Source organism: Pyrus communis, chromosome 15, assembly GCF_041283825.1.
Source record: "Pyrus communis isolate YQ-2024b chromosome 15, ASM4128382v1, whole genome shotgun sequence".
In the NCBI taxonomy this organism is placed as follows: Eukaryota; Viridiplantae; Streptophyta; class Magnoliopsida; order Rosales; family Rosaceae; genus Pyrus; species Pyrus communis.
In genome coordinates this window covers 15,649,713-15,659,348 of record NC_142579.1, presented here as the reverse complement: position 1 = coordinate 15,659,348, position 9,636 = coordinate 15,649,713, and the positions used below count along the sequence as shown (strand labels likewise).

General features: G+C 41.1%; 1 pseudogene; it reads left to right on the top strand.

The window, feature by feature from the left end:
- Nucleotides 1-236: 236 nt before the first annotated feature.
- On the top strand, nt 237-7,823 carry LOC148690571 (uncharacterized; annotated as a pseudogene).
- Nucleotides 7,824-9,636: the final 1,813 nt, after the last annotated feature.

The following is a 9,636-nucleotide window of genomic DNA, read 5'->3' as shown; positions in this document are numbered from 1 at the left end:
ACACTTGCGCTTGCACATGTATGTTATTTATGCAGTGTATAGCTTGGTTTTTATTTATTCGTACTTTTATTATTATTTTTACCTTCCGCACTGTGCACATGGTTTCGTCACCTTCATGTGACGGCCAGCATGCCCTGATCTCGATCGCGGTGTGTCAGTTTGGTATCAGAGCAGATGTTTGGCAGTCCTGTACTTTTGTGAGTATTCTAATTGTTTTGGTGTCTTCTGTCAAAACTATGCCGCCTCGTAGGGAACCACGTTGCTATGCTGAGCCTAGCTTCTCCGATGTAGCTCAATTGGGGGAAGCTATCGCCACCGCTATTCAGTCGACGCTTCGCTCTCCCCAAAGGACTCATCTGGAGACTATGTACAATCTGAAGCTGGATAAGTTCGAAGGCTATGAGGGTTTTGAGGGAGCAGAGCGGTGGCTAGAACATATTGAGAAAACCTTTCGTGTTCTGCATAATTAGGGGAATCTCCCTGTTGAGAAGTGGGTTGAGACGACATCTTGGTTTTTGGGTAAGGATTAGGCATCCTGGTGGGAGCAGGAGGTTCGTCGTTTGTCCCCAAAGGAGAGGACTGATTGGGAGGTATTCAGAGAGTTGTTCAGGAGAAGGTTTGTGCCTCTTGAGTATATAAACCGCAAAAAGCAGGAATTCACTGAGTTGAGGCAGGGCAAGTTGACGACGAACGAGTATTACCGGAGGTTTACTGACTTGTCCCGTTATCATCTGGATGCTGCTGGCAATCCGGCAGAGATGCTTCGTCGTTTTTGTTTGGGCACTAAGAAGAAGTGGCGTTCTATGGCGACCACTACCCCTTGTGATACCTACCAGGAGTTCTACGAGATTCTGTTGAGGATTGAGGATTCCGAGAACATGCCCAGTGAGAGTGAGGAGGAAAAAAAAGATGGTAACTAGAGTAAAGATGACAAGGGTAAGGGTCAGACGTCTCTCGGACCTCGCAAGACCTAGAGCTTTAAGCGGGGTGGAACCAGTTCTAGCTCTTCTAGCGGTGGTTTTAGTGCCACTGGTTAGGGTCGTGGTGGTAGATTTGCTGGGGGTGCTAGAGGTCAGAGGTAGGGTGATACTGGTAGAGGAAGAGCTCTGGTTTGCCGCATGTGTAATAATCGACATTTGGGAGAGTGTAGGAGAGGTAGTGGTGGTTGCTTCATTTGTGGGCAAATGGGACATCGGGTTGCAAATTGTCCCCAGAGTAGCAGAGGCCCCAGCAGACTTTCTTGCCACCACCTGCACCAATCTAGCAGGTTCTTGGTCCTGGTAGTTATGAGCAGACGGGTCGTGGTGGTGCTTATTACTATCAAGGCGATGCTATTCCTTATGCCCCAGGACAGTATCCATATCCCCAAGATCTATATTCTTATAGTGGTTATCCCCAGTATTCTGGTGGCTATATACCGTATCCTCCAGTTCCAACTGGTGGGTCTCAGTGGTACCAGGGAGGACAGCCTCAGCAGGGGGAGATCGCTGCGAGTAGTTCGGGATCATCGAGGCAGTCTGGTCAGCCCAGTCAGGGGTGTAGTGCACAGAGTCGTGGTGGACGGCAGCAGACCCAAGGGCGTATTCACAATATCTCTCTGCAGGACGCTCAAAATAATCCAGACTTGATCATAGGTATGTTAAATATCCTTGGTTATTTTGCTTGAGTATTAATTGACTGTGGTGCTACACATTCTGTGATTTCTCATACCTTTGTTCAAGTGATGCAACTTCACCCTACACCTTTAGGGTATGATTTAAAGTTCGCTATGCCTATAGGGGAGAAATGTATTGTAGATTATGTGTATCCAGGATGTCCAGTGATGGTGGAAGATATTATTATGCCAGCTGATCTTATCCCGTTAGATATTGTTGACTTTGATATGATTTTGGGCACGGATTGGTTGCATTTCAATCGTGCCAATATTGATTGTTACGGGAAAATAGTCACCTTCCATCGTCCTGGATTACCTGTGGTTACTTTTGTGGGCGAGCAGAGTGGGGTGAGACATGGAGTTATTTCTGCTATGCGAGCGAAAAGGTTATTATTGAAAGGTTGCCAGGGATACTTAGCTCATGTGGTGTTGAATGATGCTGCTCTTAGTAGTGTGGAGGATGTAAAAGTAGTCAGGCATTTTCCTAACGTTTTTCCTGAGGAATTACCTGGTTTCCTGCCAGATCGAGACGTGGAGTTCACCATTGATTTGCTTTCAGGTACTAATCCTATATCTTTGACTCCTTATCGTATGGCTCCTGCTGAGTTGAGGGAATTAAAAGTTCAGTTGCAGGAATTAGTGGATAAGGGTTTTATTCAGTCTAGTACTTCACCTTGGGAAGCTCCAATGTTGTTTGTGAGAAAGAAAGACGGAACTTTGAGGCTTTGTATTGATTACCGGTAATTGAATCGGGTAACGATTAAAAACCGTTATCCATTGCTGCGTATTGATGATTTGTTTGATCAGCTTCGAGGTGCTTGTGTATTATCCAAGAGTGACTTGAGGTCTGGATACTATCAGTTGAAGATTAGTAGGGAGGATGTCCCTAAGACTGATTTCAGGACTTGTTATGGTCATTACGAGTTTCTGGTTATGCCTTTTGGATTGACGAATGCACCAGCTGCTTTTATGGATTTGATGAACTGAGTATTCCAGCCGTATTTAGATAGGTTTGTTATTGTCTTCATTGACGATATTTTGGTATACTCTAAGTCTAAATCGGAGCATGTTCGCCATCTTACTTTGAAGTTGAAAAAGTTGAGGGAACACCAATTGTATGCTAAGTTTAGCAAGTGCCATTTCTGGTTAGATCAAGTAGCATTTTTGGGGCACGTCATTTCAGCTCAAGGTATCTTGGTGGATCCTCAAAAAGTGGCAGCTGTGGAGAAATGGGAGCAACCGCGAACCGTCACTGAAGTGAGGAGTTTCCTTGGTTTAGCAGGGTATTATCGACGGTTTGTTAAGGATTTTTCTGTGATTACTTTCCTACTGACGAGGTTAACGAGGAAAGATGTTAAATTTGCGTGGGATGATAATTGTGAGCAGAGTTTCTAGCAATTGAAGTATTGTCTCACTCATGCACCTGTTTTGGCACTCCCGGACGATAGTGGTGATTTCGAGGTCTATAGTAATACTTCATTGAATGGTCTGGGATGTGTGTTGATGCAACATGGTAGGGTAATAGCTTATGCCTTACGACAATTTAAGCCTCATGAGTTGAATTACCTTACGCATGATTTGGAATTAGCAGCCATCATATTTGCGTTGAAGTTGTGGAGATATTATCTTTATGGAGAAAAATGCAAGATCCTTACAGATCATAAGAGTCTTTGGTATATTTTCACGTAGAGGGATCTTAATCTTCGTCAGCGGAGGTGGCTGAAACTGCTTAGTGATTATGATTGCACGATTGATTATCACCCTGGTCGTGCAAATGTGGTAGCTGATGCACTTAGCAGGAAGTCTCAAGGCCGTATCAATGCATTTTACGCTAGTCGCGTTCCTCTTCTGGCAGACTTAAGATCCACGGGAGTGAGGCTAGAGACAGAAGACCAAGAGGTGGCTTTACTTGCTAATTTTCAAGTTAGGCCAATTTTAGTTGATCGTGTGTTTGAAGCTTAGGTAGCTGATGAGGAAACTCAAGAAATAATCCAAGCAAGGAATCAGGGGAAGAGGAAAGACCTTAGAGTTCTTAAATCGGATGACATGCTTATGCAGGAGGGTAGGATGTTTGTGCCTAATAATTTGGATTTAAAGAAAGCAATTCTCGATGAAGCACATATCTCAGCTTATGCTATGCATCCAGGAGCTACTAAAATATATTATACCATTAGACCATTTTATTATTGGCCGGGTATAAAGAGGGAGATAGCTGAGTATGTTAGTAGGTGTGCTGTTTGCCAGCAAGTTAAAGCTGAAAGGAAGAAACCGTTTGGGTTGTTACAGCCGCTTCCCGTTCCAGAATGGAAATGGGAAAACATTACTATGGATTTTGTGTACAAGCTTCCGCATACACATAATGGTTTTGACGGCATTTGGGTGATTGTTGATTAGCTTACTAAGTCAGCACATTTCATTCCAGTGAGGGAAACGTATTCTTTGGGCTGATCAGCTGAGTTGTTCATCTCGAAGATCGTGAAGTACCATGGTGTTCCTGTGAGTATTGTTTCAGATCGTGACCCAAGATTTACTTTTAAATTTTGGGTGGCTTTTCAGGAAGCTTTGGGTACGAGGTTACTCTATAGTGCGACATATCATCCTCAGACAGACGGACAGTCAGAGAGAACTATTCAGACGTTGGAGGATATGTTGAGATCTTCTGTGTTACAGTTTGGCGATGCTTCGCACAAGCGGTTGGATTTAATGGAATTTGCTTACAACAACAGCTTTCATTCGAGTATCGGCATGACATCATTCGAGACGTTGTATGGTAGATCTTGTCGCACACCCTTGTGTTGATAAGAGGTTGGAGAAAAAGTTTTGGTGGGCCCGGAGATTGTTGAGGAGACTACTCAAAATGTTTAGGTAATCAAGTCTAACCTGAAGGCGGCCTAGGATCGACAAAAGAGCTTAGCGGATCGGCATGCTACTAACAGAGTGTATGGGGTTGGCGATTGGGTATTTCTGAAGCTTTCACCGTGGAGAGGTGTTGTACGGTTCGGGAAGAACGGTAAGATGAGTCCCATGTATATCGGACTGTACATGATCACTGAGCAAGTTGGTGAAGTAGCTTACAGGCTGGAGTTGCCTTATGAGCTAGCAAAAGTGCATAATGTTTTCCACGTGTCTATGCTTCGACATTATGTTGCGGATCCGTCTCATGTGATACCTCCTCAACCTTTGGAAATTAATCCGGATTTGACTTATGATGAAGAACCAGTGACGATTCTGGATTGGAAGGAAAAGGTTTTGAGGAACAAGACAGTGAATTTGGTGAAAGTTTTGTGGAGGAATCATTCAGCTAAGGAGGTTACTTGGGAGACTGAAGATCGAATGAGAGATTTGTATCCTCGGTTGTTCTTTGATCGCTAGTGGTTGGTCTGAGTGGTTGTTATGAATTTCGGGACGAAATTTTATTAAGGTGGGTAGGTTGTGACAGCCCGTCCCAGATTTTTCATACCGTAGGGGTGAAATGATGGTTTTGCCCTTAATGGATAATTGTTGTTTGTGTGGTTGCTTTGAGTACTTGGTTGGCTGCATCTCAGCCACACATCCATCATCATTCTCATCACCCTCTCCTGTTAACTCTCTTTATCCCGAAGCCTCTTTCTTTTTCTCTTTTCTTCACCATACGTACAGACAATACCCATAGTGCTCGAAAACATTACGGATCGTGGAAGAAAACCATACAATTGTGCTCGTGAGGTTCTTAGGAGTTCAACCATACCTATTTCAGGTAAGGATACCTTCGTTTTCACGTCGAACTCAAGATCCCCGATTTGGTCATTGTTCATTTACATGTAAAATCTTGTGTTTTTGGGATTTTCAGGCTTGTAGGAAGTTTGGTGAGGTCCTTAGGAGGCTCGGGGTGGTTCGTTTGAGGGTTTTGGACATCGGGATCGTGAGTTGTAGGTTTGGCTGGTTTTGGTGGAGTTTTTCCTGCGAGATTCCGTTGGTTTTAGTGCTTGAAAGTGTTGTTTCGCATATAGGTGAGACCTATCCCGAGGACGAGCCCAGTCACTCGAGGCAAGGGGGTTACGACCCTTCTACATACCAGTGAGTGGGCTTTTGGTTTTCTGTATATACCTATATACTTGTGATTTTCCCAGAAAATGAAATTAAACGTTTATATGCTTTATATGCCATGCATTATGTTTGCCCGTTTAATTATGCATTATTAGTTGCATATATACATATGTTTGGTGCTGCGGACGCACATGTAAGTGTCAGGTAAGTTATGGGTTATGTTTATGTTTAGTAGTGATTTGAGATGCATAGAGAGCTCATAATCTGCACCTTCGGTGTTAGTGTTCCCGCCTTGAGTAGGGCATAGTCCTTCATATGATGTTCAGCTCCCGCACCACACGCTCATCTTGGATCCTAGTTAGGTGCACAGTCTTGTCGTACAGATCACTTTAGGTGGTTCCGACTCCTAGGTGACCCGCGATTATTCACCCAGTCTTCACGTGATTGTAGCACTTGAGCGTATTTATTTACACTCAGTCTTGTTGTACAGACCACTTTAGGTGGTTCCGACTCGTGTGCCAGTATAGATAGTGAGTTGGAGATTTGAGCTCTAGATTCAGGCATACAGGTCACGTTAGGTGACTCCAGCTGACAGACTATATGGCATTGATTTGACATTACTTGAGTACTTGCATTTCTATGTGGAGGCATTTGACATGGCATATTTTCTGAACATGAGTTATATATATGTGCATATTCTATTTTCTGGGAAACTATACAGGTTTTACGGCGATGGGTTAGTACTTTTGATGTTGAAATGATTTTGTAAAGCTTTATTTTTTGCCCACTCACACTTTCTATTTTGCGCCCCTCCAGGTTCTAGTTTGGATAGCTCTGTTGGTGGCTCTCGAGGGATTCACGGCATATCTGACAGATTACCACCAGTGTAGGACCACCTTTGGGTGTGTTTATTTAGTGTTTGTTTCCCCCGTATTGCACTAGGTTTTCCGTGCTCTGAATATTGTTTTTCACACTTGCGCTTGCACATGTATGTTATTTACGCAGTGTATAGCTTGGTTTTTATTTATTCGTACTTTTATTATTATTTTTACCTTCCGCACTGTGCATATGGTTTCATCACCTTCACGTGACGGCCAGCATGCCCTGATCTCGGTCGGGGTGTGTCAATGTAGTACCCGTGTTCAATTTTAAAAATAGGGTAGTACTCATGTTTAATTTAAAAAATAATTAGTTTTTAGTTTACAGAAATAATGTTTAGTTTCAGAAATGATGTAGCATCGTTCAGTTTTACAAATAGTGTAGTAACATTCAGTTTTAGAAATAATGCAATACCGTCAATTTCAGAAATAGTATGTGCGATGGACGTGGTCGCGTGTCAGCTTTTTTATTACTTTTCCTATTTCATTTTTTATTATATTAAAATTCTGTCTGTTTCATTAAAATTTAAGTCATTTTCATTAACATTTAAGTCTTTTTCACTAAATAAAGTTATATGATAATTGTTTGTTAACATAAACTTAGTCTAAGCCATTTTCATTAAAGCTCCCATAAATGTAACCTGACTAACCAAATTCTTAAATTCTAAAGATTTACCAAGCTATATAGAAAAACCCTAAAATTGTAGCTTTAAAAGATGGGTTTTTATTGCAAATGATCCCTAAAATTGACATAACTCCTCAGTTTGGTCATTGAGTTTCAAAATCGATCGATTTGGGATTAGATCAGATTAACTACAACACATCAATGTGGTCATTTCGTTAGAAGTTTGTCAATAATTATATTAGTGTGTTGATGTGAGACGTATATAAGACCCACGACAATATAGTATCATGTGGAGTATACAATAGAATTAATTCTTTTAAAATCAAAATTATAAAATTCATCTTTCATCTCGTTCTTTTCCCTTTTCCACCATCACTTTCATTGTAGTCTGAATTGCTACTGTCATACTTGGATGAATCATCATCTATCGCTGGTGGCACTGACACGGTCAATCTATGTTTGTAATAGCGCAAATTCCACAACTTTGATATAGTCGACAAGATAGAGTGGTTGTAGTAGAGGTTTCTGGTCCTACTAATCTTGAACAATTGCAATCCACCTATGGACAACTCATTGAATGGCAGAACGTCATAGAACTCGATTGCGAGATTCAAGTCCTTCAATCTCTTTATTTCTATGAGGAACTTTAGGATTGTTCCATTCATATTGATTCAAGCTCAAATTGAGATGAACTAAATCTAAGTTTGATTGCCGCTGAATAAAGAATTCGAGGACAAAGATACATTATTTAGTCAAATCAGGTTCCTGAATGAATAGGCTATTTGGCCATTGATGGAATTGGAAGAAAGATTTAAGCTTTCGAGGTTTTTGAGGAATAACAGGGAATTGGATAATCTTCCTCGGAAGCTTATTGCTAGAAAAATCGAAGTGGGTAAGGGTCAAATCAAGTGTTTTGGAATGACGCATGTTAAATTGGTGTGGGTTCGGAAACATTGACTTGGATGTAGGAGACAGTGGAGTTTTAGAGGCAAGCGAGCCAAACACCGGCGAGCCTATGTGGGTTGTTGATGCAAGTGATATAGTGGAAGAAGGCAATGAGGTCGATGGGGCAAGGGCAAGTTCATCTGTTTTAAAAAGGCCAGGGCAACGAAATTGCCTTTACTATTCACGCTCAATAGTAAGTGCCTATGCACAAGTCCATCAATTTGTGAAGGGCAAAGGTAAGGGCACTATTCACAAATATATATTTTTAATTTTTTATGCCTTGTAAGTTTGCTCCAAGAAAATAAAAAGATTGTCTAATTTCAATAACTTATTTCAAATACAAGGAAAAAACATAGCATTACAACCCACCAAAAGTATTAAAATAAATATTGAGTTATCTGTGGAGAATGAAGGAGGTGGTTGGTATTTACAAAAGATTTTTTTTTGAGTATTTTTATTTTTTTAAAATTGTTTTTGGTATTTTATTTTTATTTTTTACCATTGAAATAATCATGGCCGTTGATTTTTAAAAATTATTGATGTTGGATGTCTCAGATTGCACCACATGGTAGCTGCAAAAAGTTACAATTTGTTTTATCATTGCATTTCCCATGGTCCATATTGACACACCCCGACCGAGGAAGGTTGACGCATGCTGGCCATCACCGTGAGGTGACGTAACCATAAGGGTAAGTGATGTGAAAAAGTGAATAAATTTAAAACTAATTAGAACTAATTATATTAAACAGTGGAAGAGTGTGCAATCGTGGGAGTAAGCCACTACAATTATTCAAAGCTTAAAAGACAGTACAACTACCAATGAGTAGTCCAAGTAGCTAAAGTACACTTATTACACAACAGTGATAAGTTCATACGTCTCAACCGAAGATAATGTCAAAACTGCCAAAGGTTCCTCGAGTGCCACGAAGAAATCAACTATTTAGGTCCTGGAAGGGTGAAAAACAAAGTTGAGTGGGTTAGCAAAACAATGCTTATACAAAAACCTTTATTTTTGAACATACTAACCCTTCGTTGTAAAACAAGTATAGTTTCCTTAAAACATACTACGTAAGTACGTAAACAACAATATAACAGCAATATAACCAGAAATATGCCAAGTCATGATAATGAAATGCCACAGTAATATAATCATGTGATAATCAAGTATTGCTAAGTGCTCATCCATCTAAGCTGACACACAAGTTCGAATAGATAATCCCTGACACAAACATGACTGGGTGTAATCAATACGCTCTAGTACTACGATCACATGAAGGCTGGTGCAGAAGCATGGTCACATACAAGTCGGATCACCTAATGCAATATGCTCGACAGGATTGGCACCTAACTTGGATCCAAGGTGAGTGAACGGTGCGATGTGAACATACACGTGAAGGACTGGCCCTGGCCCTGGGGCAAGTACTAACACCGGTGTAGTAAGATGAGCATGTACATATATGTATGAATGCCATGACAATAGTATCCTAACTATATAGCAGCATTTATCA